Genomic DNA, 10,975 nt, shown 5'->3' on the forward strand with positions numbered 1-10,975 from the left:
TAGCATTAAAGACAGAATAGCGGAGTAGCAAAGCGCGTGAACTTTGGAGTCAACCAGCTGGATGACCTCAGGCATGTGATTTGACTTTCTGTACCTCAATTTTCTCATCTATAAAATGAGGATAAGATATTTTAAGTGTTTTCATTGTGTCTAGGTCATACTACCTTTGGTTTCATTAGGATTAGAAAGAGCATTTTAACAGAGTGTTCTGACGGTGGGCAGGACCACCAGGTCAGGGTGGGAGGTTTGGGTAAATGATCATCTGACAAGGAAGAAAGATCTCACGATAGTGATGAGTCCTGTCCAACTCCAGTCTGGGCGATGGTTCTCTGTGCAGCTCACGAGCTGCAGGTCCCCTCTGACTTTTGTTTCTAAAACAGAGGTCTTGTTTTGTTTTGATTTGATTTGCTTTGTTTCCCAGAAAAGGGCAAAAGAGCAGGAAAATGTACTAGAAGTACTAGAAGCTCTTTTACATGGATCTTCAGGGCAGCAGTTTCTGATGTCTCTGAATGAGAAAAGAAAAGAGCAGAATGCATCGTCTCCAGCAACACATCTGCTTTAGGCTGAGCGAGGAGGGGCCCCCTGGTGCAGTCACCTATACTATTGAGTAGCTTGTGTCTGTCTCTATGGCAACCCATGACTGAGAGGACCTGGCTGCCAGATCAAGATGGGCACAGTTAACCTCTCCCTCACTGATGCCAGAAGACCCAGCCACCCCAAAGAATGCGAAACCTTGGTCTCACTCTTTCTGAACTAAAGTATCTGAGGAGACACTGCGGCCTGTCAAAAAAGTTTTTGTTATAGCAGCAGAACGTGTTCTTTGTATGCTGAAGCACATAAAACAGGACAAACTGTCTTAGGTGCTCTAGTCAAGGACAGGATGGGGAGATTGTGCATCCTGCCTCCTCTGAGATGGTTTGTGGAGGGTGGGAGGGCTCTAGGACCTCACAGGGAATCTTGTTTGAAAGTCCACTGGTCTAGACTCTAAGCACTAAAGGAGTTGGAAGAAAAAGAAGACCGGAGAAGTCAAGGAAGGCTTCACAGAAGAAGTGACATCTGAAGTAATCCTTGAAGGACAGATAGGAGGTGGTGGGCAAGAAGGTTTCCAAGGCACCCGTGTCAGATGGGTCCTTGGAAAGCTCTTTGCCCTGGACTTCTCCATCTACTTCCTGTCCAGATCATTCTCATTTCTCCTTGGCTGCCCACTCTGTCTCTAATCCTGGTCTAAGGTGATGCTTTTCTGAGCTTCTGTGACCGCTAAGGAAGAGAGAATCTCCACCTAAATCATTCATTCCTTTAACACATATTCATTGAGCACCATCTGCATGAGACAACTCTGCAAGAGGAAAACAGAAAGCAAACCTTAGGCCTTCAAGAACTGTCAGCCCATCAAACAGCCCACTCAGGTGGGCACAAGTGAGAGAAATAGAGCAAGTGCAACTGTTTGTTAAAAACAGAACTTTCATCTCTATAGGAATAACATATGTTCATTGTGAAAAAATAGTAAAATGATGATAAAAGTAATCTTAGTATTCAAAAAATTATGTGTGTAATATTTACATAGAAATATCATATATACATATTTTATATGCATATATATTTATAAGTTATATATAAATGTATAGAAAAAAACACTCAAATCTTGGTGGCTTAACCCAAGAAAAATTTATTGGTTGTTCTTGCTGCAAGCCCCACTATTTTGGCAGGGTCTTTGCTGCACGTAATGGCTCTGTGCCATCTTATTATGCCTCTATCTTAATATAAATTCTTCAGGTTTTCTCTGACAGAGGAAGAAAGGAGTCGAAAGTTGACCACTGGCAGTTAAATGCTTCCACCTTTGTGGAGGTCACATCAGCTCGCATTTCGTAGACCAAAGGTTGTCACATGCCCAGACCTAACATCAAGCTTGGCAGGGAAACACAACACTTCCCTGTGCCTAAGAGGGAAGGGGGACTCGGTGAACAGCCTGCTGAGCAAGTATTTCAACATCTAAAATGTACCATATTTGTTCTCATAATTCCACAGCCTTTTAAAGAGCTGATGATAGAGTTGCCAATCTGGGCTAAACCTCAGGACAGAGTTGACCTAGAGGCCAATCTACATCTGAAATGCCAGAGTTGAAATCACACTTCGTGACTGAGGATGGGAAAGCTGGAGAATGTTACTAGAGAACCAGAGCTCTCAGCTGCATCCACAATGTTCTGGTAGCTGTGCAGATACAATGTATTACCAGGAAGAAGATCATTTCACCATCAGATGACCATGAACTCACACAGAGTCTAGAGATGATTCAAAACGTACTTATCTATGGAGTCTCCTTTCAGCCCCTAGAGTCTTTGTTGGGAGGATGTCAGGGGTCCTTTCCCTCTCTGATCTCCCACAGACCCATCTTCTTTCCTCTCTCCATGATCTTCTTATTTTTTCTACACCTCTCCCTCCTCCCCCAACCAGTGCTCCAGCTCCATCCTGGAGAAACTTTACAGACTTCTCAAGTCCTGAAAATTTCCCCTGTTGCAGTCCTGGAGTGTTATGGCACATAAGCCCACATAAGCCACATAAGACAGATTTATATATTTTTGATTCTTTAAAATGGAGCATCTGCACCCTTTCTTTGCTGATATTGCCCACCTGTGAGGATCCACACAGAGCATTGTTAAGCAGTGCCTGAAAATGAAACTCACCAGCCTCTTGGGTTCCAAATCAGAACTTAGACACTGAGTGTGGAAGAGTCACCTTAAAAATCTGATTGGATGTGTGGTCTGTGGTTAAACAGTTGAAATCACATTTGAAAGGAAGGTGGGCCTCCTGCCTTTGCTAATATGATTGGCCAGAGTCCAAGCCATTCATTAACCAAGCCATATTTAAATGTGAGTGGGGTCACTCGATTTGAAAGGATAAGCAATAATCAAACAATCAGTCAATCATCTCTCCCTTCTCCAGCCGAACTCTCCCCTGTGGTAGGATTGATGATTGAGCTCAGAGCCCGCCGAATCAGGCCAAGGCTGACAAAGCCTCTCCTCCCTCCCACATACCTGAGTGCACTCATCCTTGCCATGTTGAGAGGGGCTAAGACACCAGGACTTGGATTCTGGCTTTAGGAGGAGATAGAAACCCAAGTAAGGGTTCAAACTAAGTTTTATATTCCAATTCTGCTCTTTTGGAGAACTCTGCATTGGGGCGTTGGGTGAAAGGGGTGCTTTGTTCCCCATCTAGCTTCTCCTTGTGTGCACCTCTTTCGGGGAAGAGGTGGTGGATCATAAGATCCGAATTTTGGCAGTGCAGAGACCCTTGCCCAGAACAACCTACTCTTGACCTAACAATGCTCTATTCAGAAATGGGTGAAGGCATCACAGAGGAGGTGGCACTGGAGCTGCATCTTGAAAGATGAAAAGAAATCTGACAGGCAGATAAGGGTACTTGTTCCTCAGGCTCCATGAGAGGTGGGGAGGGGAGGGCTTGGGGCAAAGTTGCCCCGGGAACAGGGAGCTTTCCGACAACCACAAAGGTGGACTCTGCTTCTTTGACGTTCCCACCATCTAATTTGAGTTGTCTGAGTGATGGATGGGCTGGAAGGGCTGTTTCTCAGCGGGTAAGGGATTCTGAGTCTGCTGGGTCGGCATGTTTTTGGCAGGCTGTCTGTCTTGATTTGTTGCTTCGAAGGGCCGTTGCTCAGAAAGCCTTTGTTATCAGCGGAGCCTGGGGCTGCTGGGTCATGTCTGTTTCTGTGCTCTAGCAGGCATGCCATGCCAGGCTCAAAGCTTTGTTATCTTTATTATCCAGCCTCTAGTAACTCCAAGCTGGAGGAGGGATGGATCCAGCTGATCGCTGGGCAACTCTGTCCATTTGATGTTTGGTGGGCTGGGGATTCTGAGATGGGCTGGAATCTTTGGCTTCACGGTAGGGACTTGGTGAGTAGCCTGTGAACTCGGCTGGAGCATGAGACAATTTGATAGAGACAAGGCAAGATGGCAAGTAAGCCTGTCATCAATTGGATTACATCCGTGCATTCAGTCACTCATGCAGCAAACATTTACTGACCCCCTATTTTGTTTCAGGTGCTGGGCATTCATTAGAATGGCAGCTACTTTCTCCAGGAATAAACCAATGAACACAGTTGCCTGTGAAGGTGCCATGTCAGAGGGAAGCTCAGGGACTCTTAGGAGCATGGAGGAGCATCTCTGCCCTGGCCTAGGATAGAGCATAGTGTGATGGAGTCAAGGGAGACTCAGCCTCTAAGATCTCAGCACACCCAATAGGATTGTTGTGAGAACCCCAATGTCTATTTCAAGGATGCATAAGTGTTGTGTAAACAGTAAAGCAAAGGGGAAGAACCGAATTATTTCTATTGTCACTCTGTCGCTATGCAGCGTAACAGAGTCCTTCAAACAAGTGTAGTGCCTAAAGGTTTGATTCAGATTCCTTGTGCCTCTTAGCCCCAGGATCTAGCATTTCCCCATATTGTTTTACCTTTCTAGAATGCTCCTCTCCCAACCTTCTTCTTTACCAACCCCAAAACCACATTTTTCTCAATAGCAGCTATGATCCAGCCTCGTACGGAAACCTTTTCTTAACATGCTGAGCACAAAGACCCCTCCTCACTCCCACACTGGATTCCAAGTGACTCCGCCTTCCAACCATACTGCTAGGAGGGGTGTCTGGCTTCAAGGCCCAGACAGTTCAGATACCTGCTACAACTAACAGGGCTTTCAAACAATCTTAATGTTGTCTTCAATTTGTCTGGTGAATGAAAATCTTACCTTCCCCACTATATTGAAAGCCACACAAGGGCAGGGCCAACGCCCTTGGATGCTTTTCTTCGCTCTACATTGGCTGGCATTATGGGAAGCACTCAGTGTTTGTCATCATTTTATCAGCAAGGCTGATAAAAATGAGGCTGTTAATTTCATCCTTGGGACTTCATTTGCAATTAAATGGATGGCGATGCCTTGGTTATGGCTTAATTAATAAATTCAATAAACATGAATTAAGGATCTGTGATGAGTCAGACACTGTGCTGAGCACTGGCTCCACAGAGATGAATGGCAGGTCTCAGCTCTCAAGAAGTTCATAGTCGAGGAAGAGACAAGCATGTGCAAACAGATATTTATAATACCAGAGGTAATTGCTAGAGAATAGATTTGTTTAAAGGACTGTGAAAACCCAAAGGAGGGAGCAAGAAACTGTGCTTGCTGACATGATGGATTACCTTGATTTTGAAGGATGCGAACAAAATTTCCAAAGACGCAGGGAAAAGCATTCCAGGCAGAGGTAATAAGGAGTACAAAGACACAGAAGCATGATGAGCCAGAAAGCCATATTTGAGGAATTTGAGCATTTCAACCTGTCTAGGACGTGGGCTAAGTGGTAGGGAATGGTGTCAGATTGTGAAGGTCCTTTTATACCAGCTCAAGAATTTGGACTTTATGCAGTACTCACAGAGAGTCAAAGGAGATTTTTAACACATGGGGGTGGCATGATCCTATTTGCCTTCTAAGAAGATACCCTTAGATCTATTTCTGCCTGAGTGCCAGGAAGGGCTACATAGAGGTCAAGAGAGGCTTGGGATCAAGTGGATTGAGGTAGAGTAGCTGATAGCAGGAAGACCAGTTTAAAAAGCACATCTAATAATATTCCGACATATTAAGATGACTCTGGCAGTGGGAGAACCCGTCAACTGTGAGAGGAAGGATGGAAGACACAGTGAACCATTAACAAAGAAAGCGGGATGCTTTTACTGACTTTTTAAAAGACCTTTTCTATAAAAAAAAAAAGTACTTAAAATAGCTAAATATGAATATGAATTAGATTGCTTATAAATACAAGCAAAAACCATTTTAGAGAGTAAATACAGTACAACTTAATATCTGTTCCACTAACGTGTAGCTATAATAGATCACTGCATGGTTTAACCTGGTCTCCTCCGAGGATTAATCCATTTATCTCCTGGGCATTAATCCATATCAAAATTTTCTTGTACCAAAACCTGAAGGTCTGTCCAAAATCCTTCAGCTGTGTCCCATAGTCCTACAAGGCATCTTCCCTTCCGTCTTGGATATCCTCTCGGCAGCAGTCCTGACAATGAGGCCTCTGATACTCCATGTTGGTGGAGGTGAGGTAGACAATGTCAAAAGTATAAATAAAGTATTTCGAGAGGCTTCACAGGGTGACAATACCCCATTTGAGTCACCAGGATCCCAAATCTCATCCTCAGTTTTGCGGATCCCCCGAATCCAATTTCCTTGGTGTTCCAAAGTTAATTGAGTTCAGAAAGGCTGAGCTAACAAAAATCTGCCAACTCATTAATTTACTATGAGAAACGTAACTGCCAGAGGGAACAGTTACTCATGTCCTCCAGCCCAGCTAGCGCATTTACTCTGTTTTGACATTTCTGCAAGATGCCAAATGACAACTTGAAAGTTGCATGGTGAGCAAGGAATCCCGGCAGTGGGAGATAGATGTTTGAGCAAATAATTGAGGCCACTAGGTATGGCTGTCTGATGCCTCCACGTCCCTTGAAGAACTTGTGCTGACCTTACACCCAGGCAGCACCAGTCTCCTGGTGGCAATTTACCCCAGTTGTAGACAAAGCGTTTGGGAGAAAATATTATCTGAGATGCTCATATTATTTACCATAGAAACTGAAAAGTAGTGAGCGATATCAAGCCTCAGAATTAAATCCAACTAAATTGGTCTATAGTTCTAACAGAAATTGTTTCACCAACAGATTTATTAAATATTTAGCCCACATATGTCTGGCATGTTCTAAGTGCCAGGCATCACGCTTTATCAATAAACAAGACAAGGACTCTGCCGGGGGGAGGCTCAGAATTCAAGGGGAAACAGACATGTTGGCCGGCAATTACAATGCAGGATAATGTTTGCTGTAATGAAGGCTTGTTCTAGATGTGGTGGGAGCCAGGACAAAGGGTCCTAATTCTGCCTAGGGGTCAAAAAAGCTACACAGACACCAAGAAGCTTAAGCAGATCTTACTTCAGTATCTGATTTTCACAATTAAAGAAAATCCATTTTTCTGATCATATATGACCAATAATACAATCACTTAGAGAACCACTGTTAGCCTTGTGGCGTATCTCTTTTTAACTTTATACGTTAAGATTTGTACATATAAATTTGGAATCACACAGTGTCATGTTGCTTTCACTGAGCATGAAAACATGAGTCATTTCAGTGCAATGTAATAAAAATATATTTTTAAAAAAATTACTGCTTGGTATTCGTTCATCTGGATATATCATAATTTATTTAACCATATCCTGTTGTAGAACATTTAGGTTATTTTCAGATATTCAGTATTTTAAATAAAGCTGGAGGACCTTAGAGATTATGTGGTAAAATTTTCTCACTTTGCAAGTGAGGGAATTGATTTCCAGTGAATTTAAGTGATTCCCCCCAAATCACATAGTTAGATAACTTAAAAGCTGGGTTTGGGTTGCTGGTGAAACAAATTTGGGGAAGGAAGAAGAGAAATGGGTTATCTGAGAGCTGATAAAAATGAAAGGCACTGGCAAAACAGCACAGGCAGGCAGCACTGAGGGCACCGCAGTGGAGAGGAAAAGAAAGGGACAGGGTTTCGATGGCACCGGTGCATTCATGTGAAACACTGCTAGTGCAAGGATACTGACACCAGCCTCTCAGCGTGCCGGAGTGTGAGCGGGGTGGCCCTTCTGAAGACAACTTGACAGTGTCGGTCAACAACCTTGAGAAGACCCCTGAACATTATGACCCTGTAATCCACCCCTAGAAATCTGTCCTAGGGAGTTGGCATGCATGTGGGTATCACTGAAACATTATTTATAATACAAAAAAAGAGAAGCAGAATCAATGGGATAGATAGATATTTCAATAAATAAATAGATGATAGCTAACTAGCTAGAGATACATAGACACAAGATATATAGAGTTTTCTTTATATGTTGTATATGAAATCTCTTTATATATTATGGTCTTTCTGTATATATATATTCTTTATAATACATAATGAGATTTATTATAAGGGATTGGCTCACACAATTATGGAGGCTAAGTCCCAGAATCTGCCGTCTGCCAGCTGGAGACCCAGGAAAACCAGTGGCGTAATTCTGAGCACCAGTGGGCTTATGGTGTAAGCCCCAGTCCTAGGGCAGAAAACTGATGTCCCAGCTCAAGCTGTCAGGCAAAGAGAGCAGATTCTCCCTTCCTCCACCTTTTTGTTCCATTCAAGCCCTCAACAGATTGAACGACGCTCACCCACAATGGAGAAGGAAATCTGCTTTACTCGGAGAGTTAGAAAAACTACCCAGGCCTCCTCCTGAGTTAGGAAAGACTTGTCTTCCTCCAGTGTTTCTCCTCTCCTCCTCATACAGAACACTCGCTCACCAAATGTGTGTGGGTCTTCCCCACCAAGCAATTCTCCACAACACCAGCCGGGTGTCCTACAATGTAACACATTTCGGACACTATCTACCCGGACATAGCATCTGATCCCACAGGTTAAGGGCTCAGTCCTACAAGACTTCTCCCACCCCACATCAGATGACAATCACAAGTCCAGGTTTTCGCCTGTTCTTCTGACACTTTGGCTACAAATTGGAGGTTCCCACAACCCCCTCCTCAGGTTCGATTAATTTGCTGGAGGGGCTCACAGAACTCAGGGAAACACTTACTTATGTTTACCAGCTTATTAGAGGACATGATAAAGGAGACATATTAACAGCCAGATGAAGAGATATTATATAGGGTGAGGTCTAGAAGGGTCCCAAGTGCAGGAGCTTCTGTCCCATGGAGTGGGGGTGCGTCACCCCCCCCACCAATGTGATGTGGTCACCAACCTGGAAGCTCTCTGAACCCCCTACAATTGGGATTTTATTGAGGCTCCCTCATGTCGGCATGATCAGTTATTAACTCCATTTCAGGCTCCTCTCCCCTCTCTGGAGAAGTAGAGGGTGGGGCTGAAAATTCCTAGCTTCTAATCATGGTTTGGTCTTTCTGGTGACCAGCCCCCATCCAGGAGCCCACCCAGAGTCACCTCATTAGAACAGAAGATGCTCCTAGTGCTCTTATCATTTGGGGATTTACAAAGGTTTTAGGAGACCTGTGTCAGGAACCAGGGACAGAGACCAAGATATGTAATTTTCTATTATCTCACACTCAGTCTACTGATCAAAACTAATCGCTTCCAGAAACACCTTCACAGACACACCTAGAAATAATGTTTAGCCAAATATCTGGGCATCCCATGATCCAGTCAAGTTAACACACAAAATCAACCATTGTAACATGCAATGTTGAGGAAAGGGTAAGTGGATTACGGAACGTTCGTAAGAGGCCGAGTCATATTCTACGACGATGCCTTTTTTTTCTTTTTCTGGCTCAGCTGGACCCCCCTCGCTCTGCGTGTATCCCCAGGGCTTCACAACAGGTCTCTCCAGTAGGCTGGGGCTTACCCCATGAGTCAGTCTCCACCTTGAGCCTTCCAAACATGTACTGTGCTCTTTCCCCTCTTCCAGTTCAGTGGGATCTCAGGAGATGGAAGAGATGAACACATAGGGTCAATCTGCAACATTTAATTGGAAGAGCATTGCTTTTTATTTAAGTTAAAAAACAAGTTGAGTCATAAAAATACTCGCAGTCCTTAATTCAAGAATTCCACTTAATGTAAGTAAATGATAAAAAAAAACACAACAACAGGAAGAGCTAACACTATGAATATTATCACAGTGCAAAACTGGTAGCTGCTTAAAGTCCAACGGTACGTGGTTAGTCATTTAAAATACAATGAGTGCATATAAGACAGCATTGGGTAGCTTTTAAAAAAACTTCAGTGATAAGACTAAGAAGAAACTTGGGCAAATTCTTATGTTATACAGTTAAATAAAAAGACTGGTTACAATTGTGTAAAAATATTGAAGCACGGGAAAAAAGATCGAGAATAAAGACCAATTGTATAAGAATAGTGATATTTCACGTGATATGTTTTCTGCTGTTCTGGAAACTTTCTCTAACGTTGTCACATTGGCTTTGCAATTAAAAATAAGAAATACTGTCAGCATCACCCATTATAACATGATTATTTTAATGTATTGAGGCATTAAATGAAATGCATTTGAACGTGGCCACTGCAAGGCTTTGGATTGGAAGCCAATGAGCCCAGCATCTCCAGCTGGCCTGTTGCTCTGCCATGAGAGCATTTTCCCGTCTGCTGGCAGCTGGAGCACGTGAGAGACCACGCCTGGCAGACGGTGTGGGTTTGTGCCTGTGAGTCGGTTGTGTCAAAGTACATTGTGCTTCGCGCCTTTATGCCTCCCAGCACCGAGAGACACACAGTCCTTCCTGTGCAACTTGCTCAAAGCTTTTGTTTTTGTTGTTTTCTAAATATAGATTTCATCCTGAAATGTGGAGTTTCTTATTACCCAGAGGACATTAGCAAGCTCTGCTCCAGGGGTGCACCGAAGGAAAAGCATCGCTCTTGTTATTTTCCATCCCAGAGACTACATTCCATAATGTAGCTGAACAAATCATCCAGGGGCTGGATCCCACTCTGGCTACGCATGTGAGAAGTAGCTCCAGGTGACACTGATCAGTGGCTCTGATCATAGGACAGACTGAAAGCCAGCCCTGAGCCCGGTTAGCCAGCTTAAGACCACGAGGCTTAGACTTGAACACCTCAAGTGGAACGGAAAGGACTTTAAAAGTTCTCTAACCTACCTCCTCCTGCACTTTGCACAAATCCTGCCATCCTCCCACCCCCATCGAGCTGTCAGCTGGCTTCTGCTTGACCCCTGCAATGATAACAAACTTTCAGAGAGCTGCAGATAGCAGACCATCTTCCAAACATTGTGCTGTGTGCCACCTCTCTGTGAGTACCTCTAGAAGCCCATAACACAGGAACGCCTACTAAGTGCCCAGCACTGTTCTAAATGTTTTGTATATGTTAAGTGATTTCATCCTTAGAATAATTTTGTGAGGTGGATACTA

This window comes from Equus quagga, chromosome 11, assembly GCF_021613505.1.
Source record: "Equus quagga isolate Etosha38 chromosome 11, UCLA_HA_Equagga_1.0, whole genome shotgun sequence".
Lineage (NCBI taxonomy): Eukaryota > Metazoa > Chordata > Mammalia > Perissodactyla > Equidae > Equus > Equus quagga.